Here is a 26,674-nt window from a genome sequence, read left to right as displayed (position 1 = left end):
CAAGACTTGGCGTTTCATGGAAACATGGCTATCATGAAAAGTTATTGACAGCTTTTTATGTGGTAGCACAAATTTGCCATTGCGACCTGCATTTTGCTGTATCAAAGTAAATGTCATGAAAAGTGGAAAAACCCTACATGGAAGTGCAATGTGTTTTTTTTTTTTTTTTACGGATAAAGACTGCTGCTTTGAGTTCACAGGGAGCCAGCCTCTTTATTCACTGTACATAGTCTGCTCTCTAGCGGTAAAAGACGTGAACTACAATGCTATGGATGACGCCACACAATATAGATTTGAAACTCGGGTATAGTTTCAATGTCGGAGTTAAAACTCGGCTTGCAGTTTCCGAATGCCATACGTAATGGGTGTTGTCAAAATTTGCTTTAACAATTGAAGTGGAAAAAGAAAAAAAAAGCTTACAGCACCTGGTATTCCCAGGCGGTCTCCCATCCAAGTACTAACCAGGCCCGACCCTGCTTAGCTTCCGAGATCGGACGAGATCGGGCGTTCTAAGGGTAGTATGGCCGTAAGCCATGGTTGAGTGCAAAATAATGCATTTTATAGATACAATCGCCCCTGAAAACCAAGACTTGGCGTTTCATGGAAACATGGCTATCATGAAAAGTTATTGACAGCTTTTTATGTGGTAGCACAAATTTGCCATTGCGACCTGCATTTTGCTGTATCAAAGTAAATGTCATGAAAAGTGGAAAAACCCTACATGGAAGTGCAATGTGTTTTTTTTTTTTTTTTTTACGGATAAAGACTGCTGCTTTGAGTTCACAGGGAGCCAGCCTCTTTATTCACTGTACATAGTCTGCTCTCTAGCGGTAAAAGACGTGAACTACAATGCTATGGATGACGCCACACAATATAGATTTGAAACTCGGGTATAGTTTCAATGTCGGAGTTAAAACTCGGCTTGCAGTTTCCGAATGCCATACGTAATGGGTGTTGTCAAAATTTGCTTTAACAATTGAAGTGGAAAAAGAAAAAAAAAGCTTACAGCACCTGGTATTCCCAGGCGGTCTCCCATCCAAGTACTAACCAGGCCCGACCCTGCTTAGCTTCCGAGATCGGACGAGATCGGGCGTTCTCAGGGTAGTATGGCCGTAAGCCATGGGTAATCACAAAATCATGCATTTTATAGAAACAATCGCCCCTGAAAACCAAGACTTGGCGTTTCATGGAAACATGGCTATCATGAAAAGTTATTGATAGCTTTTTATGTGGTAGCACAAATTTGCCATTGCGACCTGCATTTTGCTGTATCAAAGTAAATGTCATGAAAAGTGGAAAAACCCTACATGGAAGTGCAATGTGTTTTGTTTTTTGTTTTTTTACTGATAAAGACTGCTGCTTTGAGTTCACAGGGAGCCAGCCTCTTTATTCACTGTACATAGTCTGCTCTCTAGCGGTAAAAGACGTGAACTACAATGCTATGGATGACGCCACACAATATAGATTTGAAACTCGGGTATAGTGTCAATGTCGGAGTTAAAACTCGGCTTGCAGTTTCCGAATGCCATACGTAATGGGTGTTGTCAAAATTTGCTTTAACAATTGAAGTGGAAAAAGAAAAAAAAAGCTTACAGCACCTGGTATTCCCAGGCGGTCTCCCATCCAAGTACTAACCAGGCCCGACCCTGCTTAGCTTCCGAGATCGGACGAGATCGGGCGTTCTCAGGGTAGTATGGCCGTAAGCCATGGTTGAGTGCAAAATAATGCATTTTATAGATACAATCGCCCCTGAAAACCAAGACTTGGCGTTTCATGGAAACATGGCTATCATGAAAAGTTATTGACAGCTTTTTATGTGGTAGCACAAATTTGCCATTGCGACCTGCATTTTGCTGTATCAAAGTAAATGTCATGAAAAGTGGAAAAACCCTACATGGAAGTGCAATGTGTTTTTTTTTTTTTTTTTTACGGATAAAGACTGCTGCTTTGAGTTCACAGGGAGCCAGCCTCTTTATTCACTGTACATAGTCTGCTCTCTAGCGGTAAAAGACGTGAACTACAATGCTATGGATGACGCCACACAATATAGATTTGAAACTCGGGTATAGTTTCAATGTCGGAGTTAAAACTCGGCTTGCAGTTTCCGAATGCCATACGTAATGGGTGTTGTCAAAATTTGCTTTAACAATTGAAGTGGAAAAAGAAAAAAAAAGCTTACAGCACCTGGTATTCCCAGGCGGTCTCCCATCCAAGTACTAACCAGGCCCGACCCTGCTTAGCTTCCGAGATCGGACGAGATCGGGCGTTCTCAGGGTAGTATGGCCGTAAGCCATGGTTGAGTGCAAAATAATGCATTTTATAGATACAATCGCCCCTGAAAACCAAGACTTGGCGTTTCATGGAAACATGGCTATCATGAAAAGTTATTGACAGCTTTTTATGTGGTAGCACAAATTTGCCATTGCGACCTGCATTTTGCTGTATCAAAGTAAATGTCATGAAAAGTGGAAAAACCCTACATGGAAGTGCAATGTTTTTTTTTTTTTTTTTACGGATAAAGACTGCTGCTTTGAGTTCACAGGGAGCCAGCCTCTTTATTCACTGTACATAGTCTGCTCTCTAGCGGTAAAAGACGTGAACTACAATGCTATGGATGACGCCACACAATATAGATTTGAAACTCGGGTATAGTTTCAATGTCGGAGTTAAAACTCGGCTTGCAGTTTCCGAATGCCATACGTAATGGGTGTTGTCAAAATTTGCTTTAACAATTGAAGTGGAAAAAGAAAAAAAAAGCTTACAGCACCTGGTATTCCCAGGCGGTCTCCCATCCAAGTACTAACCAGGCCCGACCCTGCTTAGCTTCCGAGATCGGGCGTTCTCAGGGTAGTATGGCCGTAAGCCATGGGTAATCACAAAATCATGCATTTTATAGAAACAATCGCCCCTGAAAACCAAGACTTGGCGTTTCATGGAAACATGGCTATCATGAAAAGTTATTGATAGCTTTTTATGTGGTAGCACAAATTTGCCATTGCGACCTGCATTTTGCTGTATCAAAGTAAATGTCATGAAAAGTGGAAAAACCCTACATGGAAGTGCAATGTGTTTTTTTTTTGTTTTTTTTACGGATAAAGACTGCTGCTTTGAGTTCACAGGGAGCCAGCCTCTTTATTCACTGTACATAGTCTGCTCTCTCGCGGTAAAAGACGTGAACTACAATGCTATGGATGACGCCACACAATATAGATTTGAAACTCGGGTATAGTTTCAATGTCGGAGTTAAAACTCGGCTTGCAGTTTCCGAATGCCATAGTAATGGGTGTTGTCAAAATTTGCTTTAACAATTGAAGTGGAAAAAAAAAAAAAAAAAAAGCTTACAGCACCTGGTATTCCCAGGCGGTCTCCCATCCAAGTACTAACCAGGCCCGACCCTGCTTAGCTTCCGAGATCGGACGAGATCGGGCGTTCTCAGGGTAGTATGGCCGTAAGCCATGGTTGAGTGCAAAATAATGCATTTTATAGATACAATCGCCCCTGAAAACCAAGACTTGGCGTTTCATGGAAACATGGCTATCATGAAAAGTTATTGACAGCTTTTTATGTGGTAGCACAAATTTGCCATTGCGACCTGCATTTTGCTGTATCAAAGTAAATGTCATGAAAAGTGGAAAAACCCTACATGGAAGTGCAATGTGTTTTTGTTTTTTTTTTACGGATAAAGACTGCTGCTTTGAGTTCACAGGGAGCCAGCCTCTTTATTCACTGTACATAGTCTGCTCTCTAGCGGTAAAATAGGTGAACTACAATGCTATGGATGACGCCACACAATATAGATTTGAAACTCGGGTATAGTTTCAATGTCGGAGTTAAAACTCGGCTTGCAGTTTCCGAATGCCATACGTAATGGGTGTTGTCAAAATTTGCTTTAACAATTGAAGTGGAAAAAGAAAAAAAAAGCTTACAGCACCTGGTATTCCCAGGCGGTCTCCCATCCAAGTACTAACCAGGCCCGACCCTGCTTAGCTTCCGAGATCGGGCGTTCTCAGGGTAGTATGGCCGTAAGCCATGGGTAATCACAAAATCATGCATTTTATAGAAACAATCGCCCCTGAAAACCAAGACCTGGCGTTTCATGGAAACATGGCTATCATGAAAAGTTATTGATAGCTTTTTATGTGGTAGCACAAATTTGCCATTGCGACCTGCATTTTGCTGTATCAAAGTAAATGTCATGAAAAGTGGAAAAACCCTACATGGAAGTGCAATGTTTTTTTTTTTTTTTTCTTTTTACTGATAAAGACTGCTGCTTTGAGTTCACAGGGAGCCAGCCTCTTTATTCACTGTACATAGTCTGCTCTCTAGCGGTAAAAGACGTGAACTACAATGCTATGGATGACGCCACACAATATAGATTTGAAACTCGGGTATAGTTTCAATGTCGGAGTTAAAACTCGGCTTGCAGTTTCCGAATGCCATACGTAATGGGTGTTGTCAAAATTTGCTTTAACAATTGAAGTGGAAAAAAAAAAAAAAAAAGCTTACAGCACCTGGTATTCCCAGGCGGTCTCCCATCCAAGTACTAACCAGGCCCGACCCTGCTTAGTGTACGAGATCGGACGAGATCGGGCGTTCTCAGGGTAGTATGGCCGTAAGCCATGGTTGATAGCAAAATAATGCATTCTATAGATACAATCGCCCCTGAAAGCCAAGACTTCTTGCTGTATCAAAGTAAATGTCATGAAAAGTGGAAAAACCCTACATGGAAGCGCAGTGTGGGTTTTTTTTGTGTTTTTTTACGGATAAAGACTGCTGCTTTGAGTTCACAGGGAGCCAGCCTCTTTATTCACTGTACATAGTCTGCTCTCTAGCGGTAAAAGACGTGAACTACAATTGACAAAACAAAAATTGTTACGTCCTAATCCACACACTGGTACACCTAACAATTTTGCGAGTTCGTTCTGTCAAAGAGAAGACCAGTAGATCAATGAGGCCGAATTTACCAATTGTTTAATCCTGACAAAGCAAGATAATACAGGCGCCTGGGTCTCGGGTCCTTAACACAAAAACTAGTGTGCCTTCTGTGACCATCAAAAGACAACACATTCTTCCGGGTTGCGCAGTTTTAAAGAAACACAATATGAATATTCAAGCATGCAAAATATTGTGTGGTGATTGGTCGATAGTCGATGGTCGATGGTCGTCTCCTCCTCGTTTGGGTTTTTCCCCTGCTCAGCACAGGTGTCTGGACCACAAAGACGAGTTGTTCCTCACCGGCCTTGAGATATCCTCCCTGTCTGGACATCCTGTTCCACAATTCTTTGTAGAGAACAAATTCATTGTAGCCTGCACATTCCTTTCCACTTATTAATCAACACACGAGCACACTAGAAATTATATTGATATGATTATATATGTCTAATGCAGCCTTAATCAAATATGTTTGCAAACTGCCGAAAGTACATTTCCCTTTATTCCCTCTCATGACCTCATTTATGAGGTCATCACCAGTTTCTCTAGCAAGCAGCGACCAGCACACTGTCGGTCCTTTCTTCCCCCCCGCGGCTCATGTTGAGTCACCAGGGTATATTGGCCCTTCGGTGACAACGGGCCAACGGTTTTCTCGATCAACCGAACAGTGAGTGATCTAACACATGGAATACAGCAACAACCGCATAAAATCATTATTGCAGTAAAAATAGCCACAGCAACTAGCACAGACATGATGAGGCCTTTCCAGCTTCCGAACGTTTTCATCCAATCAGACCAAATATCGGTGCGTACACCTGAATGATCTTTCATCTTTTTATTCAGTGTCCTTAGTCCTTCCAACGCCCGGGTGAGTCGCCCCACTGGTGCCATGTTGTTGGGGATGAAAGTACAACATGCATCACCAAACATTCCGCACACACCATGTTCCTTAGCCAATAGCATGTCCAACGCAATTCTATTTTGGAACGGCATCAATGACGTCGTAGCCAATTGTTCATGGACCGCTGCAAATGATTCAGCTGTATAATTACCCAATCGTTGGACATTGTAATGAACGTAATTAATACGGTCAACATTTTTATTGGGGGTGATCCATAGGAAAATGCTTTCGAATCCCGAAAACACTTGATTAACGAGTTTATACTTATCTGGCCTGGCACACCCCGGGGCACTCCTATAGCGTCAATATATGTTGGATCGTTGTCGCTCAACAATGGGGGAAAACGTCTCTTTTGGCTCGCTTCAGGAGCCCCGCCAGTGGGCTCAATGTTCCAATTGAGATTCTGTATTTCAATGGGGACAACCACTACAGGCATTATCAAAGACACGAGGGCACAGATACCTGATGCATCCTTCGGCAAGCGATCATATAATTTGTTGTCACCACAACCAGATGTCACTGGTCTTCCTCTGCTCCTTCCATCACTGCTAGTTGAATTCTGGCATGTCCTGTTAAAGCTTAAAAACAAGTGAATTTGGAAAAAAAACTGTATATCACAATTACAAATTGAAACCTACTCACCCATTTCTATTTTACACCTACTCACCCATTTCTATTTTACTCTATTTTACACCTACTCACCCATTTCTATTTTACACCTCCCCCTTTTGACACATTCATCCAATGTGTCATTACGTATCAAAAGGAACCTGCAAAGCGTCCCCTCTCATCACCACACCCATTGTAGTCAGGCCCGCGGAAGCTCCCATCTGGGCCCCGGGACCGTCATTCCAAGTCCTTAAAACTTGACTGTCCACCACACACTCGGCAATACAAACAAAAATCATCGCACTCCTGTCAGTGAGCTTATAGCCCTGCTGGCAGCGGACATTTGTACACACAAAAACAGACATCAAATATCAAAATAAAAACAGTGATAAAATGAATCCTGGCGCCTGCGGATCATGTCCTGAAAACCATGTCATCAACAAGTTCATCATAAAAACCAAAAGGGCAAGGGTTAACATATTCTTGTAAATTCAACACAAATTTTCCACGAACGCAATCGACAACCTGCAAGAACGAAAACAAGTTACGCAAGCAGTGCGCAATCCGCTCCTTGGCTGGTGGCTGTTGCTGCAAAAAAAATAAAAATCAAGTCACACAGAAAAACAAAACAGAGCGTGCTCTTGTCGCAAGCAAGCTCAAACGTCAAACATTTGGTCACTGTCCACCTAGTCCGTCACCCTGTCGGGTGAGCTCAAAGTCGTCACACGTCAAATCGTCCAGAGTCTTGATGTTCGATACTAGTTCTGTCTTGTCTGACCATATTACTGAAATGGGCCTTCTCCATCGCACTGTTTTGTTGTCGATGGTGCCCTTGAGTAATCCTAAACCCATATTTAATCCAAAATTAGTCCTGATCAATCGTGCTTTTTCAAATCTGTAGTATCTTTATATTTTTCAGGTGAGAGGAATGTTATCCTCTGCTGTGATCACATCACCCCAACTTTGAATCATGTTAACCATTCACAATACACAAATACCACACCACAATCACAGACTTGACATTCATACACCATTACAAACAAACTGTCATTCCACAACACACACATAAAAACATACAATATTAAATTGTAAAAAGAATCCTCCCTACACAAAATTTTCTCCTCAATTAAAATTTCCCTTTTTTATTTTAAATCCAAAGTTAATATCTAATTGTCTGGTCTCCTGTCCTCTCATTGTTTGCCAATATGCATAATGCTGGAACATGATTTAACTCCTCATTTAGTTTGCTCACATCTCACACTTAGACTATTTGACACTTTGTGTTGAGCTGTAACTTCAATATTTCCACCTTCCCATATTTCTTCCACTAAACAGTTCCATTTTGCTTTCAGTTTAAATTCATCCCTCCAAATAACTATCTCTGGCAAAGAACCAACAATTTATAGAGCACTCCCTTTTACTGTTACCTTGTTCCTTCATTCATCTCCTCACAAGCATAACTGACCCTCCTAAAAAATAATGATACCAAAAATAATGTTTAAAAACAATATACACAGCTTCCTCCTGCCACTTACGCTATCACCTTGAAGATTATCGTTCTCATTTTTGTTGATGCCAATTCTTAAAATTAAAAAAAATGCTTAATCTTGATAATGGAGTCACGCTACGTCACAAATTTTGAAAACCTTCTTCCACGTTCCCCCTTTGTACCTATCAAAACCAATTAAAAATATTTTTGCTGTCATGATCATCATTGTGGCCCTCAAACTTATTGTTCCTGTACTTTAAATTGCCAATCTTTGTACATTTGAAGCCCTTTGAAACTTGCTTGTGGGCTATATAAATAAACTTGAATTGCCTTGACTTTATTATTATTCAACTTCTTCTGCATTCTTCTGCCTCTTTTTATTTATTTATTCCTTTTTTTTTAGCTTAACTACTTCTACGAATTCATCTGATTCACTTCATTCCACTTTTAACACATTCCAAATATTCATGCCAAATATTCTAAATATTTACGGTTTTCGAGAAATTTACAAATTTTAAGCCAATATTTCACCATTCATTCTTCATGGCACATTCAATATTTCTCATTTTCTTTCACATAATTCCTCCAATTCACCTTCTTTCACTTTCTAGATTAAAATTTCACATTTTCACTTTCAACATTGCGGTAAGATTTTGCAATATTTCCTTTTTTCCTTCTAATTTCTAATTATTATTGTTAATCCTCCGTGACCCTCGTAAGGACAAGCCGCACCAGTAATGGATGGATGGATGGATGGATGGATGGATTGTTAATCCTAACCCCAAGTGCCTATGATAAATTGCCATTTAAATCAATTGTCGCAAGGGTCATGTCACTGTATTCGTTATTTAAAACCCTACTGTATCCTTTTTTAATTAAGTAGTGCCATGTATTACTATTTTGCTGACTATCCAAAATTCCAACTTTCTTATGGCCCCTCGCCCTTTCAAACTCAAATATGCATCCTATAAATCAGTCGCAATTGATGTGTAATTAAATTCTGTCGTTTTGATAAATTTAATTTCTATCGATCAATTTCCACTTTGCAAAGTTTCTGATCACGCTGTTGTATGATTTGTTATTATTAGTGCATCTTCACTGTCCATATCTATGTATTTTGTTTTTTATCCCCATTTCAGTGTCAATAAGCAGCCTTATTATTCCCTCTTTTATCAAAACTCCTCAGATATGTCCGCCCCAGCACCCAAACACACTTCCATCCCTTTTGTCCCACACTCCACCAACTTTGTAATGCTTCAGCAGTCTTTAACAATGTGTCCAGTTGGACTTCATGTGACTCATGCAAGTCTTTAGCAGCCTCTCCTCTTAGATTCTCATGATGATGATTCAGGGCTGGATCGTCCGCCACTCTCAAATGCGTCCATCTTGTCTTTGTTCTTTCAGTCCATTTTCTTTTTGATCTGCAACTGTGTGTATTCCACCAACTGTATGGTTCTTGTCCTGTGAAGAGCTGTGCTTGCCCCCTTCAAGCATGATAGTAGTTCCTGTTGTTCTCCCAAAGGTCAAAGGTGTCTCATGACCAGGGACAGTCCTCTGTTGATTTTGAGACAGCCAGTGGAGTAAGAGGACTCAGTTCAGGAATCGTGCCACGCGCTAGGGAAGAACACACTGGGACACAAATTTAACAAAACTATCTTCGTGTTATCAGTCTTCCTGTGTAGTATTTGTTCCTTACACCCCAAATCTTCCTATTAACATTTTGTATCCTATCAGTTGTGCACACTCATCAACTTACTATCAAGCCGCCCTTATCAAATGCTTTTTTTTTTTTTCTTCTGAGCAATCCATCCACCCTACACATTAACACGGCTAAAATCCTCGTTCCAGTGTTTATCAGCAAATAAAGTTCCGAAATCCTTTGTAATAAACTGTAATGTAATTTAACAATCTACCAACATGGTTGTATATGCGGTGAATGTTATTGTTCAATCTATAGGTCATACAGCGCCTGTGTTCCAAGTTAAAGATGTCCGTGAAGACACCCGTCAGCTCACCAGCGCAGTCCCTCAGCGCTCGACCCGGGATGTTGTCCGGGCCCGCCGCCTTACGGATGTTGATAGCGGCAAGCGCCCTCCTCACGCTGTCGGCGGAGAGGCACAGGGGCCGCTCGTGGGAAGGGGGAGTGGCCTTCAACGGGCAAGTGCTGTTCTGAGCGTCGAAGCGAGCAAAGAAGCGGTTGAGGTCATTGAGCAGACGGACGTCGCCTTCACAGCTCTGCGGCGCGGGCTTGTAGTCCGTGATGGTCTGAATGCGGAAAGGATCCGTGCGTCCCTGCTGTCCTTGAAGTGGGCGGTAATTTTGCACGAGAACGCCCTCTTTGCTTCTTTGATGCCCCGGGACAGGTCGGCCCTCGCAGTCCTCAAGCCAGCCTCATCCCCCGCTCTAAAGGCTTTGTCCCTGGCCCTCAGCAGCCTGAAGACAGCCCCTGTCAGCCATGGCTTCCGGTTAGCCCGAGTGACGACGGATATTGAGTGTGTCACATCATCAATGCACTTCCTGATGTAGGAGGAAACAGAGTCAGTATACTCCTCAATGTCCGCCCGACCGTCGCAAGTGGCAGCCCTCCTAAACACGTCCCAGTCAGTAGAGCCAAAGCAGTCACGAAGCGCATCAGAGGCACCCTCAGGCCACACCCATACCCGCTTGCGAACTGGTCTGGATGTTCTCACCTTTTGTCTGTCTGCGGGCAAAAGCATAACAGTGATATGGTCAGAAAGTCCAAGATGGGGGAGGGGGGCGGCTTTGAAAGCTCCTTTATGCGAAGAATAGACCAGGTCCAGGAAGCTGTCGCCACGCGTAGGAAAATCAACATGCTGGTGAAGCCTCGGAAAAACAGACTTCAGGTTAGCATCAGGGCTGTGGACTCGGTTCGGACTCGGGGACTCGGACTCGGTCGGACTCGGTCAGGTTTTTTTTGCCGGACTCGGTGCTGATTTTGACCGAGTCCACCGAGTCCGACAATAAAAAAAAGAGGCAAGACGCAGCCAGAGAGTGTCAGGTTACAGTCAGCGCGGTAGGAGTTGGAAGAAGCAGTAAAAACTCCACCAAACTCGTCGTAATGACACGTGATATATGTTATATCCTTACTATTTTCCAGGTTCTTAGATAGCAAGAATAGGTCGGACAACGACGTGAATGATAACTGCTTTATTCCTTACTCACAGTGCGTTCACAGGGCGTACCAGAACAACACAGAATGCCCATCCCACTTCCGGGGTTTTTCTACTACGGAATTTGAGTTAGCCCAAAATACACAACATCTCTTCCCCTCTTACAAAGACCAGTCGTACAGACGGAAACGTTTTGTGATCAAATCTTTCATAACGAGAATGATTTGAGTGAATTGATTTGAATGAATAATTGAGAAGAAGTTTCAGTTCTGAAGGCTCCTTTTGTCCCAAGCAAAGTGACAGAGGGGGGATAAAATTGTAAAATCAATTCACTCAAATCATTCTCGTTATGAAAGATTTGATCACAAAACGTGTGTGGCTTTTTCTTAAATGAACACGTTTGACATTGCTATCGTGTCAGCTTTTAATTATATTGCGCTGTCATGTTAAAGAAAATTAATAAATGCAACAATATTAATTTGCTTTGAAAATACCTGAGTAATAAAATAAAATGGATGTATGGATGAATGATGATCACAATTAAGTATAAAGTCTCCTTTGTAATATATACTCCTTGTAGCCTGTACCCAAAAAGAGGAGTTTCTTTGCATCGAGGTTTATGCAAAGAGCTCACGTAATTATATTGTTGCGTTTTGGTGGTGAGTGAGTGTTCCGTCTGTACGACTGGTCTTTGAATGCACCCCGCTTCAATGGCAGAACGCGGATGAATTTAAAGACACCAAATGAGAATAATCCTTTATAAAAATTAAAATGGACTGACGCAAACGTGAGTTCTTCATGTTTTTATTGAAAACAACATAGTGCTGACGCCGTACGACATGGGTTTTTCGCTTTCCAAATAAGGGTTAGATAAATGTCTGAGCTATAATGGTGTAATTAATGATTAAAACTTGAAAGTATCTGTTTATTGTATTCGTTTATATGTTTAATAAAGACAAAGCCATCACAAAACTGTTGTAATTATTTAGATTTTGATCTAAATTAGCCTTGAATAAAGACTAAGCAGTCACATGAATTAACAGAAAAAATGGACAGCCGGACTGGGACTCGGACTCAGACTCGGACTCGGACTCATGGTCAAGAGGCCGGACTCAGACTCGGACTCGGACTCAATGCAAAAATCCGACCGAGTCCACAGCCCTAGTTTTATAAGCATTTTTAATTGTATTGCTTAAATCGCATTTTCTCGACGAGCTGAGCACGTTTTCTGGATGGTGGCTCTCCCGTCACTCTGGTTAGGTTGGCATAGTAAAAAGCGCTCTTGGGGGCTTGAGAGTGCCGAGTTTATCACTGCGCATTAAGAAATGACCACCTGCAACGTTTGGTTTATGTTTTATAAGCATTTTTAGTTTTATTGCTTAAATCGCATTTTCTCGACGAGCTTAGCACGTTTTCTGAATGGTGCCTCTCCCGTCACTCTGGTGAGGTTGGCAAAGTAATAAGTGCTCTTGGGTGCTTCAGAGTGCCGAGTTTATCATTGCGCATGAAGAAATGACCACCTGCAACGTTTGGTTTATGTTTTATAAGCATTTTTAATTTTATTGCTTAAATCGCATTTTCTCGACGAGCTGAGCACGTTTTCTGGATGGTGGCTCTCCCGTCACTCTGGTTAGGTTGGCATAGTAAAAAGCGCTCTTGGGGGCTTCAGAGTGCCGAGTTTATCACTGCGCATGAAGAAATGACCACCTGCAACGTTCGGTTTATGTCTTATAAGCATTTTTAGTTTTATTGCTTAAATCGCATTTTCTCGACGAGCTGAGCACGTTTTCTGGATGGTGGCTCTCCCGTCACTCTGGTTAGGTTGGCAAAGTAAAAAGTGCTCCTGGGTGCTTCAGAGTGCCAAGTTTATCACTGCGCATGAAGAAATGACCACCTGCAACGTTTGGTTTATGTTTTATAAGCATTTTTAATTGTATTGCTTAGAGCGCATTTTCTCGACGAGCTGAGCACGTTTTCTGGATGGTGCCTCTCCCGTCACTCTGGTTAGGTTGGCAAAGTAAAAAGTGCTCTTGGGTGCTTCAGAGTGCCGAGTTTATCACTGCGCATGAAGAAATGACCACCTGCAACGTTTGGTTTATGTTTTATAAGCATTTTTAATTTTATTGCTTAAATCGCATTTTCTCGACGAGCTGAGCACGTTTTCTGGATGGTGGCTCTCCCGTCACTCTAGTTAGGTTGGCATAGTAAAAAGCGCTCTTGGGGGCTTGAGAGTGCCGAGTTTATCACTGCGCATGAAAAAATGACCACCTGCAACGTTTGGTTTATGTTTTATGAGCATTTTTAATTGTATTGCTTAGAGCGCATTTTCTCGACGAGCTGAGCACGTTTTCTAGTTAAAAGCGCTCTTGGGTGCTTCAGAGTGCCGAGTTTATCACTGCACATGAAGAAATGACCACCTGCAACGTTTGGTTTATGTTTTATGAGCATTTTTAATTGTATTGCTTAGAGCGCATTTTCTCGACGAGCTGAGCACGTTTTCTAGTAAAAAGCGCTCTTGGGTGCTTCAGAGTGCCGAGTTTATCACTGAGCATGAAGAAATGACCACCTGCAACGTTTGGTTTATGTTTTATAAGCATTTTTAATTTTATTGCTTAATTCGCATTTTCTCGACGAGCTGAGCACGTTTTCTGGATGGTGGCTCTCCCGTCACTCTGGTTAGGTTGGCATAGTAAAAAGCGCTCTTGGGGGCTTGAGAGTGCCGAGTTTATCACTGCGCATGAAGAAATGACCACCTGCAACGTTTGGTTTATGTTTTATAAGCATTTTTAGTTTTATTGCTTAAATAGCATTTTCTCGACGAGCTGAGCACGTTTTCTGGATGGTGCCTCTCCCGTCACTCTGGTTAGGTTGGCGTAGTAAAAAGTGCTCTTGGGGGCTTCAGAGTGCCCAGTTTATCACTGCGCATGCAGAAATTACCACCTGCAACGTTTGGTTTATGTTTTATAAGCATTTTTAGTTTTATTGCTTAAATCGCATTTTCTCGACGAGCTGCGCACGTTTTCTGGATGGTGCCTCTCCCGTCACTCTGGTTAGGTTGGCAAAGTAAAAAGCGCACTTGGGTGCTTCAGAGTGCCGAGTTTATCACTGCACATGAAGAAATGACCACCTGCAACGTTTGGTTTATGTTTTATGAGCATTTTTAATTGTATTGCTTAGAGCGCATTTTCTCGACGAGCTGAGCACGTTTTCTAGTTAAAAGCGCTCTTGGGTGCTTCAGAGTGCCGAATTTATCACTGCACATGAAGAAATGACCACCTGCAACGTTTGGTTTATGTTTTATGAGCATTTTTAATTGTATTGCTTAGAGCGCATTTTCTCGACGAGCTGAGCACGTTTTCTAGTTAAAAGCGCTCTTGGGTGCTTCAGAGTGCCGAGTTTATCACTGCGCATGAAGAAATGACCACCTGCAACGTTTGGTTTATGTTTTATAAGCATTTTTAGTTTTATTGCTTAAATCGCATTTTCTCGACGAGCTGAGCACGTTTTCTGGATGGTGCCTCTCCCGTCACTCTGGTTAGGTTGGCGTAGTAAAAAGCGCTCTTGGGGGCTTCAGAGTGCCGAGTTTATCACTGCGCATGAAGAAATGACCACCTGCAACGTTTGGTTTATGTTTTATAAGCATTTTTAGTTTTATTGCTTAAATCGCATTTTCTCGACGAGCTGAGCACGTTTTCTGGATGGTGCCTCTCCCGTCACTCTGGTTAAGGTTGGTGTTAGGGTTTGCAGAATATCTTCATCGTATGATTATGTTGGAATGTAACCTGTAATAATTTACCTAGCTTGTCCTGTCTTACCAAAAGTAGTAGACCAAAGTGCTAAGATATTTTCACCTGATTGACTAGCTGCAGAGGAAGCAATCAAAGTTGCTTTGTTTCCACAAAGTCGTAAAAGGCCCCCTGCTATGCTTTGATCAGCAGTGGAGCGTCTTCACCCCATCCTGGGTTCTCACACCCCCACTTTCAACCCCACTGTGTTTCTTCTCAATAAATATGCACCTGATGAGGCCTGACTTCAGACTTCATTCGACCGTCGCTGTAAGCACAGCGACGAGTGAACTCTCCGCCTGCAGGTGTCTGAAACGACTAACTTGTCTCCAGTGTGGTTCTTGCAAAATTAGTTAGAGTGAACACCACCCAAACAGTTGGCAAAGTAAAAAGTGCTCTTGGGTGCTTCAGAGTGCCGAGTTTATCACTGCGCATGAAGAAATGACCACCTGCAACGTTTGGTTTATGTTTTATAAGCATTTTTAATTGTATTGCTTAGAGCGCATTTTCTCGACGAGCTGAGCACGTTTTCTAGTAAAAAGCGCTCTTGGGTGCTTCAGAGTGCCGAGTTTATCACTGCGCATGCAGAAATGACCACCTGCAACGTTTGGTTTATGTTTTATAAGCATTTTTTGTTTTATTGCTTAAATCGCATTTTCTCGACGAGCTGAGCACGTTTTCTGGATGGTGCCTCTCCCGTCACTCTGGTTAGGTTGGCAAAGTAAAAAGCGCTCTTGGGTGCTTCAGAGTGCCGAGTTTATCACTGCGCATGAAGAAATGACCACCTGCAACGTTTGGTTTATGTTTTATAAGCATTTTTAATTGTATTGCTTAGAGCGCATTTTCTCGACGAGCTGAGCACGTTTTCTAGTAAAAAGCGCTCTTGGGTGCTTCAGAGTGCCGAGTTGAGTGCGTGGTTTAGCGTCCGCCCCCGGTCCCTTATGGGACCCTATTTGGCCCGCGGACCGGCTGGCGGGAGCTCCGTGAAAGCCTGTCCGCCCTCCGAGCACTCCTGCCGGGCGTGGGTTAGAGACCGCGCCCGGTCAGTTATGGGACCCTAATTGGCCCGCGGACCGGCTGGCGGGACCTCCGTGAATGCCTATCCGCCCTCCGAGCACTCCTGCCGGGCCTGAGTTAGAGACCGCGCCCGGTCATGTATGGGACCCTGAATGGCCCGCGGACCGGCTGGCGGGACCTCCGTGAATGCCTATCCGCCCTCCGAGCACTCCTGCCGGGCCTGAGTTAGAGACCGCGCCCGGTCACGTATGGGACCCTAAATGGCCCGCGGACCGGCTGGCGGGACCTCCGTGAATGCCTATCCGCCCTCCGAGCACTCCTGCCGGTCCTGAGTTAGAGACCGCGCCCGGTCATGTATGGGACCCTGAATGGCCCGCGGACCGGCTGGCGGGACCTCCGTGAATGCCTATCCGCCCTCCGAGCACTCCTGCCGGGCCTGACTTAGAGACCGCGCCCGGTCACGTATGGGACCCTAAATGGCCCGCGGACCGGCTGGCGGGACCTCCGTGAATGCCTATCCGCCCTCCGAGCACTCCTGCCGGGCCTGACTTAGAGACCGCGCCCGGTCACGTATGGGACCCTAAATGGCCCGCGGACCGGCTGGCGGGACCTCCGTGAATGCCTATCCGCCCTCCGAGCACTCCTGCCGGGCCTGAGTTAGAGACCGCGCCCGGTCAGTTATGGGACCCTAAATAGCCCGCGGACCTGCTGGCGGGACCTCCGTGAATGCCTATCCGCCCTCCGAGCACTCCTGCCGGGCCTGAGTTAGAGACCGCGCCCGGTCATGTATGGGACCCTGAATGGCCCGCGGACCTGCTGGCGGGACGTCCGTGGATGCCTATCCGCCCTCCGAGCACTCCCGCCGGGCGTGGGTTAGAGACCGCGCCCGGTCATGTATGGGACCCTGAATGGCCCGCGGACCGGCTGGCGGGACCTCCGTGAATGCCTATCCGCCTTCCGAGCACTCCTGCCGGGCGTGGGTTTGAGACCGCGCCCGGTCAGTTATGGGACCCTAAATAGCCCGCGGACCGGCTGGCGGGACCTCCGTGAAAGCCTATCCGCCCTCCGAGCACTCCTGCCGGGCGTGAGTTAGCGTCCGCGCCCGGTAGCCTCACGTCACTCTGGTTAAGTTGGCATAGTAAAAAGCGCTCTTGGGTCCTTCAGAGTGCGGAGTTTATCACTGCGCATGAAGAAATGACAACCTGCAACGTTTGGTTTATGTTTTATAAGCATTTTTAGTTTTATTGCTTAAATCGCATTTTCTCGACGAGCTGAGCACGTTTTCTGGATGGTGCCTCTCCCGTCACTCTGGTTAGGTTGGCAAAGTAAAAAGTGCTCTTGGGTGCTTCAGAGTGCAGAGTTTATCACTGCGCATGAAGAAATGACCACCTGCAACGTTTGGTTTATGTTTTATAAGCATTTTTAATTGTATTGCTTAGAGCGCATGTTCTCGACGAGCTGAGCACGTTTTCTAGTAAAAAGCGCTCTTGGGTGCTTCAGAGTGCCGGGTTTATCACTGCGCATGCAGAAATGACCACCTGCAACGTTTGGTTTATGTTTTATAAGCATTTTTTGTTTTATTGCTTAAATCGCATTTTCTCGACGAGCTGAGCACGTTTTCTGGATGGTGCCTCTCCCGTCACTCTGGTTAGGTTGGCATAGTAAAAAGTGCTCTTGGGGGCTTCAGAGTGCCCAGTTTATCACTGCGCATGCAGAAATGACCACCTGCAACGTTTGGTTTATGTTTTATAAGCATTTTTAGTTTTATTGCTTAAATCGCATTTTCTCGACGAGCTGAGCACGTTTTCTGGATGGTGCCTCTCCCGTCACTCTGGTTAGGTTGGCAAAGTAAAAAGTGCTCTTGGGTGCCTCAGAGTGCAGAGTTTATCACTGCGCATGAAGAAATGACCACCTGCAACGTTTGGTTTATGTTTTATAAGCATTTTTAATTGTATTGCTTAGAGCGCATGTTCTCGACGAGCTGAGCACGTTTTCTAGTAAAAAGCGCTCTTGGGTGCTTCAGAGTGCCGGGTTTATCACTGCGCATGCAGAAATGACCACCTGCAACGTTTGGTTTATGTTTTATAAGCATTTTTTGTTTTATTGCTTAAATCGCATTTTCTCGACGAGCTGAGCACGTTTTCTGGATGGTGCCTCTCCCGTCACTCTGGTTAGGTTGGCATAGTAAAAAGTGCTCTTGGGGGCTTCAGAGTGCCCAGTTTATCACTGCGCATGCAGAAATGACCACCTGCAACGTTTGGTTTATGTTTTATAAGCATTTTTAGTTTTATTGCTTAAATCGCATTTTCTCGATGAGCTGAGCACGTTTTCTGGATGGTGCCTCTCCCGTCACTCTGGTTAGGTTGGAAAAGTAAAAAGCGCTCTTGGGTGCTTCAGAGTGCCGAGTTTATCACTGCACATGAAGAAATGACCACCTGCAACGTTTGGTTTATGTTTTATGAGCATTTTTAATTGTATTGCTTAGAGCGCATTTTCTCGACGAGCTGAGCACGTTTTCTAGTTAAAAGCGCTCTTGGGTGCTTCAGAGTGCCGAGTTTATCACTGCGCATGAAGAAATGACCACCTGCAACGTTTGGTTTATGTTTTATAAGCATTTTTAATTTTATTGCTTAAATCGCATTTTCTCGACGAGCTGAGCACGTTTTCTGGATGGTGCCTCTCCCGTCACTCTGGTTAGGTTGGCATAGTAAAAAGTGCTCTTGAGGGCTTCAGAGTGCCCAGTTTATCACTGCGCATGCAGAAATGACCACCTGCAACGTTTGGTTTATGTTTTATAAGCATTTTTAGTTTTATTGCTGAAATCGCATTTTCTCGATGAGCTGAGCACGTTTTCTGGATGGTGCCTCTCCCGTCACTCTGGTTAGGTTAGAAAAGTAAAAAGCGCTCTTGGGTGCTTCAGAGTGCCGAGTTTATCACTGCACATGAAGAAATGACCACCTGCAACGTTTGGTTTATGTTTTATGAGCATTTTTAATTGTATTGCTTAGAGCGCATTTTCTCGACGAGCTGAGCACGTTTTCTAGTTAAAAGCGCTCTTGGGTGCTTCAGAGTGCCGAGTTTATCACTGCGCATGAAGAAATGACCACCTGCAACGTTTGGTTTATGTTTTATAAGCATTTTTAATTTTATTGCTTAAATCGCATTTTTCTCGACGAGCTGAGCACGTTTTCTGGATGGTGGCTCTCCCGTCACTCTGGTTAGGTTGGCATAGTAAAAAGTGCTCTTGGGGGCTTCAGAGTGCCCAGTTTATCACTGCGCATGCAGAAATGACCACCTGCAACGTTTGGTTTATGTTTTATAAGCATTTTTAGTTTTATTGCTTAAATCGCATTTTCTCGATGAGCTGAGCACGTTTTCTGGATGGTGCCTCTCCCGTCACTCTGGTTAGGTTGGAAAAGTAAAAAGCGCTCTTGGGTGCTTCAGAGTGCCGAGTTTATCACTGCACATGAAGAAATGACCACCTGCAACGTTTGGTTTATGTTTTATGAGCATTTTTAATTGTATTGCTTAGAGCGCATTTTCTCGACGAGCTGAGCACGTTTTCTAGTTAAAAGCGCTCTTGGGTGCTTCAGAGTGCCGGGTTTATCACTGCGCATGCAGAAATGACCACCTGCAACGTTTGGTTTATGTTTTATAAGCATTTTTTGTTTTATTGCTTAAATCGCATTTTCTCGACGAGCTGAGCACGTTTTCTGGATGGTGCCTCTCCCGTCACTCTGGTTAGGTTGGCATAGTAAAAAGTGCTCTTGGGGGCTTCAGAGTGCCCAGTTTATCACTGCGCATGCAGAAATGACCACCTGCAACGTTTGGTTTATGTTTTATAAGCATTTTTAGTTTTATTGCTTAAATCGCATTTTCTCGACGAGCTGAGCACGTTTTCTGGATGGTGCCTCTCCCGTCACTCTGGTTAGGTTGGCAAAGTAAAAAGTGCTCTTGGGTGCTTCAGAGTGCAGAGTTTATCACTGCGCATGAAGAAATGACCACCTGCAACGTTTGGTTTATGTTTTATAAGCATTTTTAATTGTATTGCTTAGAGCGCATGTTCTCGACGAGCTGAGCACGTTTTCTAGTAAAAAGCGCTCTTGGGTGCTTCAGAGTGCCGGGTTTATCACTGCGCATGCAGAAATGACCACCTGCAACGTTTGGTTTATGTTTTATAAGCATTTTTTGTTTTATTGCTTAAATCGCATTTTCTCGACGAGCTGAGCACGTTTTCTGGATGGTGCCTCTCCCGTCACTCTGGTTAGGTTGGCATAGTAAAAAGTGCTCTTGGGGGCTTCAGAGTGCCCAGTTTATCACTGCGCATGCAGAAATGACCACCTGCAACGTTTGGTTTATGTTTTATAAGCATTTTTAGTTTTATTGCTTAAATCGCATTTTCTCGACGAGCTGAGCACGTTTTCTGGATGGTGCCTCTCCCGTCACTCTGGTTAGGTTGGCAAAGTAAAAAGCGCTCTTGGGTGCTTCAGAGTGCCGAGTTTATCACTGCACATAAAGAAATGACCACCTGCAACGTTTGGTTTATGTTTTATGAGCATTTTTGATTGTATTGCTTAGAGCGCATTTTCTCGACGAGCTGAGCACTATTTCTAGTAAAAAGCGCTCTTGGGTGCTTCAGAGTGCCGGGTTTATCACTGCGCATGCAGAAATGACCACCTGCAACGTTTGGTTTATGTTTTATAAGCATTTTTTGTTTTATTGCTTTAATCGCATTTTCTCGACGAGCTGAGCACGTTTTCTGGATGGTGCCTCTCCCGTCACTCTGGTTAGGTTGGCATAGTAAAAAGTGCTCTTGGGGGCTTCAGAGTGCCCAGTTTATCACTGCGCATGCAGAAATGACCACCTGCAACGTTTGGTTTATGTTTTATAAGCATTTTTAGTTTTATTGCTTAAATCGCATTTTCTCGACGAGCTGAGCACGTTTTCTGGATGGTGCCTCTCCCGTCACTCTGGTTAGGTTGGCAAAGTAAAAAGCGCTCTTGGGTGCTTCAGAGTGCCGAGTTTATCACTGCACATGAAGAAATGACCACCTGCAACGTTTGGTTTATGTTTTATGAGCATTTTTAATTGTATTGCTTAGAGCGCATTTTCTCGACGAGCTGAGCACGTTTTCTAGTAAAAAGCGCTCTTGGGTGCTTCAGAGTGCCGGGTTTATCACTGCGCATGCAGAAATGACCACCTGCAACGTTTGGTTTATGTTTTATAAGCATTTTTTGTTTTATTGCTTAAATCGCATTTTCTCGACGAGCTGAGCACGTTTTCTGGATGGTGCCTCTCCCGTCACTCTGGTTAGGTTGGCATAGTAAAAAGTGCTCTTGGGGGCTTCAGAGTGCCCAGTTTATCACTGCGCATGCAGAAATGACCACCTGCAACGTTTGGTTTATGTTTTATAAGCATTTTTAGTTTTATTGCTTAAATCGAATTTTCTCGACGAGCTGAGCACGTTTTCTGGATGGTTCCTCTCCCGTCACTCTGGTTAGGTTGGCAAAGTAAAAAGCGCTCTTGGGTGCTTCAGAGTGCCGAGTTTATCACTGCGCATGAAGAAATGACCACCTGCAACGTTTGGTTTATGTTTTATAAGCATTTTTAATTGTATTGCTTAGAGTGCATTTTCTCGACGAGCTGAGCACGTTTTCTAGTAAAAAGCGCTCTTGGGTGCTTCAGAGTGCCGAGTTGAGTGCGTGGTTTAGCGTCCGCCCCCGGTCCCTTATGGGACCCTATTTGGCCCGCGGACCGGCTGGCGGGAGCTCCGTGAAAGCCTGTCCGCCCTCCGAGCACTCCTGCCGGGCGTGGGTTAGAGACCGCGCCCGGTCACTTATGGGACCCTAATTGGCCCGCGGACCGGCTGGCGGTACCTCCGTGAATGCCTATCCGCCGTCCGAGCACTCCTGCCGGGCCTGAGTTAGAGACCGCGCCCGGTCACTTATGGGACCCTAAATGGCCCGCGGACCGGCTGGCGGTACCACCGTGAAAGCCTATCCGCCCTCCGAGCACTCCTGCGGGCGTGAGTTCGAGACCGCGCCCGGTCACTTATGGGACCCTAAATGGCCCGCGGACCGGCTGGCGGGAGCTCCGTGAAAGCCTGTCCGCCCTCCGAGCACTCCTGCCGGGCGTGGGTTAGAGACCGCGCCCGGTCACTTATGGGACCCTAAATGGCCCGCGGACCGGCTGGCGGTACCACCGTGAAAGCCTATCCGCCCTCCGAGCACTCCTGCCGGGCGTGAGTTCGAGACCGCGCCAGGTCACTTATGGGACCCGAAATGGCCCGCGGACCTGCTGGCGGTACCTCCGTGAATGCCTATCCGCCCTCCGAGCACTCCTGCCGGGCCTGAGTTCGAGACCGCGCCCGGTCATGTATGGGACCCTGAATGGCCCGCGGACCGGCTGGCGGGACGTCCGTGGATGCCTATCCGCCCTCCGAGCACTCCCGCCGGGCGTGGGTTAGAGACCGCGCCCGGTCATGTATGGGACCCTGAATGGCCCGCGGACCGGCTGGCGGGACCTCCGTGAATGCCTATCCGCCCTCCGAGCACTCCTGCCGGGCGTGGGTTAGAGACCGCGCCCGGTCAGTTATGGGACCCTAAATAGCCCGCGGACCGGCTGGCGGGACCTCCGTGAATGCCTATCCGCCCTCCGAGCACTCCTGCCGGGCCTGAGTTTGAGACCGCGCCCGGTCAGTTATGGGACCCTAAATAGCCCGCGGACCGGCTGGCGGGACCTCCGTGAATGCCTATCCGCCCTCCGAGCACTCCTGCCGGGCCTGAGTTTGAGACCGCGCCCGGTCAGTTATGGGACCCTAAATAGCCCGCGGACCGGCTGGCGGGACCTCCGTGAATGCCTATCCGCCCTCCGAGCACTCCTGCCGGGCCTGAGTTTGAGACCGCGCCCGGTCAGTTATGGGACCCTAAATAGCCCGCGGACCGGCTGGCGGGACCTCCGTGAATGCCTATCCGCCCTCCGAGCACTCCTGCCGGGCGTGGGTTTGAGACCGCGCCCGGTCAGTTATGGGACCCTAAATAGCCCGCGGACCGGCTGGCGGTACCTCCGTGAAAGCCTATCCGCCCTCCGAGCACTCCTGCCGGGCGTGAGTTAGAGACCGCGCACGGTCACTTATGGGACCCTAAATGGCCCGCGGACCTGCTGGCGGGGCTTCCGTGAAAGCCTATCCGCCTTCCGAGCGCTCTTGCCGGGCGTGAGTTAGCGTCCGCGCCCGGTCGCCTCACGTCACTCTGGTTAAGTTGGCATAGTAAAAAGCGCTCTTGGGTCCTTCAGAGTGCGGAGTTTATCACTGCGCATGAAGAAATGACAACCTGCAACGTTTGGTTTATGTTTTATAAACATTTTTAGTTTTATTGCTTAAATCGCATTTTCTCGACGAGCTGAGCACGTTTTCTGGATGGTGCCTCTCCCGTCACTCTGGTTAGGTTGGCAAAGTAAAAAGTGCTCTTGGGTGCTTCAGAGTGCAGAGTTTATCACTGCGCATGAAGAAATGACCACCTGCAACGTTTGGTTTATGTTTTATAAGCATTTTTAATTGTATTGCTTAGAGCGCATGTTCTCGACGAGCTGAGCACGTTTTCTAGTAAAAAGCGCTCTTGGGTGCTTCAGAGTGCCGGGTTTATCACTGCGCATGCAGAAATGACCACCTGCAACGTTTGGTTTATGTTTTATAAGCATTTTTTGTTTTATTGCTTAAATCGCATTTTCTCGACGAGCTGAGCACGTTTTCTGGATGGTGCCTCTCCCGTCACTCTGGTTAGGTTGGCATAGTAAAAAGTGCTCTTGGGGGCTTCAGATTGCCCAGTTTATCACTGCGCGTGCAGAAATGACCACCTGCAACGTTTGGTTTATGTTTTATAAGCATTTTTAGTTTTATTGCTTAAATCGCATTTTCTCGACGAGCTGAGCACGTTTTCTGGATGGTGCCTCTCCCGTCACTCTGGTTAGGTTGGCAAAGTAAAAAGCGCTCTTGGGTGCTTCAGAGTGCCGAGTTTATCACTGCACATAAAGAAATGACCACCTGCAACGTTTGGTTTATGTTTTATGAGCATTTTTAATTGTATTGCTTAGAGCGCATTTTCTCGACGAGCTGAGCACTATTTCTAGTAAAAAGCGCTCTTGGGTGCTTCAGAGTGCCGGGTTTATCACTGCGCATGCAGAAATGACCACCTGCAACGTTTGGTTTATGTTTTATAAGCATTTTTTGTTTTATTGCTTAAATCGCATTTTCTCGACGAGCTGAGCACGTTTTCTGGATGGTGCCTCTCCCGTCACTCTGGTTAGGTTGGCATAGTAAAAAGTGCTCTTGGGGGCTTCAGAGTGCCCAGTTTATCACTGCGCATGCAGAAATGACCACCTGCAACGTTTGGTTTATGTTTTATAAGCATTTTTAGTTTTATTGCTTAAATCGCATTTTCTCGACGAGCTGAGCACGTTTTCTGGATGGTGCCTCTCCCGTCACTCTGGTTAGGTTGGCAAAGTAAAAAGCGCTCTTGGGTGCTTCAGAGTGCCGAGTTTATCACTGCACATGAAGAAATGACCACCTGCAACGTTTGGTTTATGTTTTATGAGCATTTTTAATTGTATTGCTTAGAGCGCATTTTCTCGACGAGCTGAGCACGTTTTCTAGTAAAAAGCGCTCTTGGGTGCTTCAGAGTGCCGGGTTTATCACTGCGCATGCAGAAATGACCACCTGCAACGTTTGGTTTATGTTTTATAAGCATTTTTTGTTTTATTGCTTAAATCGCATTTTCTCGACGAGCTGAGCACGTTTTCTGGATGGTGCCTCTCCCGTCACTCTGGTTAGGTTGGCATAGTAAAAAGCGCTCTTGGGGGCTTCAGAGTGCCCAGTTTATCACTGCGCATGCAGAAATGACCACCTGCAACGTTTGGTTTATGTTTTATAAGCATTTTTAGTTTTATTGCTTAAATCGCATTTTCTCGACGAGCTGAGCACGTTTTCTGGATGGTGCCTCTCCCGTCACTCTGGTTAGGTTGGCAAAGTAAAAAGCGCTCTTGGGTGCTTCAGAGTGCCGAGTTTATCACTGCACATAAAGAAATGACCATCTGCAACGTTTGGTTTATGTTTTATGAGCATTTTTAATTGTATTGCTTAGAGCGCATTTTCTCGACGAGCTGAGCACTATTTCTAGTAAAAAGCGCTCTTGGGTGCTTCAGAGTGCCGGGTTTATCACTGCGCATGCAGAAAAGACCACCTGCAACGTTTGGTTTAAGTTTTATAAGCATTTTTAGTTTTATTGCTTAAATCGCATTTTCTCGACGAGCTGAGCACGTTTTCTGGATGGTGCCTCTCCCGTCACTCTGGTTAGGTTGGCAAAGTAAAAAGCGCTCTTGGGTGCTTCAGAGTGCCGAGTTTATCACTGCACATAAAGAAATGACCACCTGCAACGTTTGGTTTATGTTTTATGAGCATTTTTAATTGTATTGCTTAGAGCGCATTTTCTCGACGAGCTGAGCACTATTTCTAGTAAAAAGCGCTCTTGGGTGCTTCAGAGTGCCGGGTTTATCACTGCGCATGCAGAAATGACCACCTGCAACGTTTGGTTTATGTTTTATAAGCATTTTTTGTTTTATTGCTTAAATCGCATTTTCTCGACGAGCTGAGCACGTTTTCTGGATGGTGCCTCTCCCGTCACTCTGGTTAGGTTGGCATAGTAAAAAGTGCTCTTGGGGGCTTCAGAGTGCCCAGTTTATCACTGCGCATGCAGAAATGACCACCTGCAACGTTTGGTTTATGTTTTATAAGCATTTTTAGTTTTATTGCTTAAATCGAATTTTCTCGACGAGCTGAGCACGTTTTCTGGATGGTGCCTCTCCCGTCACTCTGGTTAGGTTGGCAAAGTAAAAAGCGCTCTTGGGTGCTTCAGAGTGCCGAGTTTATCACTGCGCATGAAGAAATGACCACCTGCAACGTTTGGTTTATGTTTTATAAGCATTTTTAATTGTATTGCTTAGAGTGCATTTTCTCGACGAGCTGAGCACGTTTTCTAGTAAAAAGCGCTCTTGGGTGCTTCAGAGTGCCGAGTTGAGTGCGTGGTTTAGCGTCCGCCCCCGGTCCCTTATGGGACCCTATTTGGCCCGCGGACCGGCTGGCGGGAGCTCCGTGAAAGCCTGTCCGCCCTCCGAGCACTCCTGCCGGGCCTGAGTTCGAGACCGCGCCCGGTCATGTATGGGACCCTGAATGGCCCGCGGACCGGCTGGCGGGACCTCCGTGAATGCCTATCCGCCCTCCGAGTACTCCTGCCGGGCCTGAGTTTGAGACCGCGCCCGGTCAGTTATGGGACCCTAAATAGCCCGCGGACCGGCTGGCGGGACCTCCGTGAATGCCTATCCGCCCTCCGAGCACTCCTGCCGGGCCTGAGTTTGAGACCGCGCCCGGTCAGTTATGGGACCCTAAATAGCCCGCGGACCGGCTGGCGGGACCTCCGTGAATGCCTATCCGCCCTCCGAGCACTCCTGCCGGGCCTGAGTTTGAGACCGCGCCCGGTCAGTTATGGGACCCTAAATAGCCCGCGGACCGGCTGGCGGGACCTCCGTGAAAGCCTATCCGCCCTCCGAGCACTCCTGCCGGGCGTGAGTTAGAGACCGCGCACGGTCACTTATGGGACCCTAAATGGCCCGCGGACCCGCTGGCGGGGCTTCCGTGAAAGCCTATCCGCCTTCCGAGCGCTCTTGCCGGGCGTGAGTTAGCATCCGCGCCCGGTCGCCTCACGTCACTCTGGTTAAGTTGGCATAGTAAAAAGCGCTCTTGGGTCCTTCAGAGTGCGGA

The 26,674-nt window shown here is 45.8% G+C and overlaps 6 non-coding genes and 2 pseudogenes across 6 annotated transcripts; all 8 read right to left on the bottom strand.

The window, feature by feature from the left end:
• Positions 1–413: 413 nt before the first annotated feature.
• LOC119118683 lies at positions 414–532 on the bottom strand. The gene has a single exon (XR_005096864.1). It is a non-coding gene; the product is annotated as a 5S ribosomal RNA (ribosomal RNA).
• Positions 533–999: 467 nt separating this feature from the next.
• Positions 1,000–1,118, bottom strand: LOC119118692. The gene has a single exon (XR_005096869.1). It is a non-coding gene; the product is annotated as a 5S ribosomal RNA (ribosomal RNA).
• A 468-nt stretch (positions 1,119–1,586) lies between these two features.
• On the bottom strand, positions 1,587–1,705 carry LOC119118691. Its single transcript, XR_005096868.1, has one exon. It is a non-coding gene; the product is annotated as a 5S ribosomal RNA (ribosomal RNA).
• A 467-nt stretch (positions 1,706–2,172) lies between these two features.
• On the bottom strand, positions 2,173–2,291 carry LOC119118686. The gene has a single exon (XR_005096867.1). It is a non-coding gene; the product is annotated as a 5S ribosomal RNA (ribosomal RNA).
• Positions 2,292–2,755: 464 nt separating this feature from the next.
• LOC119118688 lies at positions 2,756–2,864 on the bottom strand (annotated as a pseudogene).
• Positions 2,865–3,335: 471 nt separating this feature from the next.
• LOC119118675 lies at positions 3,336–3,454 on the bottom strand. The gene has a single exon (XR_005096856.1). It is a non-coding gene; the product is annotated as a 5S ribosomal RNA (ribosomal RNA).
• Positions 3,455–3,919: 465 nt separating this feature from the next.
• Positions 3,920–4,028, bottom strand: LOC119118687 (annotated as a pseudogene).
• Positions 4,029–4,499: 471 nt separating this feature from the next.
• Positions 4,500–4,618, bottom strand: LOC119118685. The gene has a single exon (XR_005096866.1). It is a non-coding gene; the product is annotated as a 5S ribosomal RNA (ribosomal RNA).
• Between the last annotated feature and the right edge of the window lie 22,056 nt (positions 4,619–26,674).

This window comes from Syngnathus acus, unplaced genomic scaffold, assembly GCF_901709675.1.
Source record: "Syngnathus acus unplaced genomic scaffold, fSynAcu1.2, whole genome shotgun sequence".
Taxonomy (NCBI): Eukaryota; Metazoa; Chordata; class Actinopteri; order Syngnathiformes; family Syngnathidae; genus Syngnathus; species Syngnathus acus.
The sequence above is the reverse complement of the archived record's forward strand: the minus strand, read 5'-3'. Positions and strand labels throughout refer to the sequence as shown.